Source organism: Blennius ocellaris (genome assembly GCF_963422515.1).
Source record: "Blennius ocellaris genome assembly, chromosome: 19".
In the NCBI taxonomy this organism is placed as follows: domain Eukaryota; kingdom Metazoa; phylum Chordata; class Actinopteri; order Blenniiformes; family Blenniidae; genus Blennius; species Blennius ocellaris.
In genome coordinates, this window is record NC_137668.1 from 19,054,966 (window position 1) to 19,055,907 (window position 942).

Consider the following 942-nt stretch of genomic DNA (forward strand, 5'->3'; position numbering starts at 1 on the left):
AATCCTCCACGTCGCTGTAATGGGTGTAATTACACAAAGAAAAGGGCTGTTAGGTTAAATTACCCATGATCTTCACCATGGATAATGGCAGAAATTCAGAAGGTGAAATGACGCCAGGAGCTGAATGACTTTTGACATTAAGGTACCATTGAAAAAAGGAATTATAACAGAGCCTTTAGAGACACAAACTAATACCCTACATGCTAGACTGTGGAGACAGGTTTGAAAAGACTTTAAAAAGGCCTTTTTTTATGAACACCTGTGTCTTTAGAAGCCTTTGTGAGACAATGATTCAGTCTAAAAAGCACTGGCCAGATAGATTGTTTGCAACAGTAGAAGCTATTTGAAGCTCAATTTGAGTCACAGCGATGCCTGGAAATCGTCCTGCTGAGTGTCGCGCCTTCTCATACATGTTACAGCAGGATTCTAGCAATTAGTCTCCGTTGTCATGTTGTCTCCTACCTTGAGTGTTTTGGCCATTTTCTATATAGTTTTGTATATAATAAATCTCTCAGTTGTTCCTTCATCTCTCCCATCCAGTCAGACGTTCCCCTTCACGGGCAACAAGGAGCCCAATTAGTGGTGGTGAGAAGACGAAAGGGGGCGGGACCTCATCAGGGCAAAATTACCTCCAGTAACCCCACAAGCAGCCGCCCACTCAGCTTACTGTAGTGTTTGTCAAGTGACCATGAAAAAAGACGAGTCGTGCACAATATTTTTTCTCCCTCTCTCCATAGAGCTCCAGTTGTTGTGTTTCTCAAGAGTTTCAGCCCCTTTATACATTTCATATCAAGCCTTTGCAAACTTTCCTCTCCTTTCAACCTTACTTTGCTGGAAGTTTTGCTGCCAGTCAGCCATGTCTCCTCTCTTCTGTTGCTGATTGGCTGACATGGACTCTCTCAGGGCTCGACAAAAAGCAGAAACCCATATCATACAGCATAA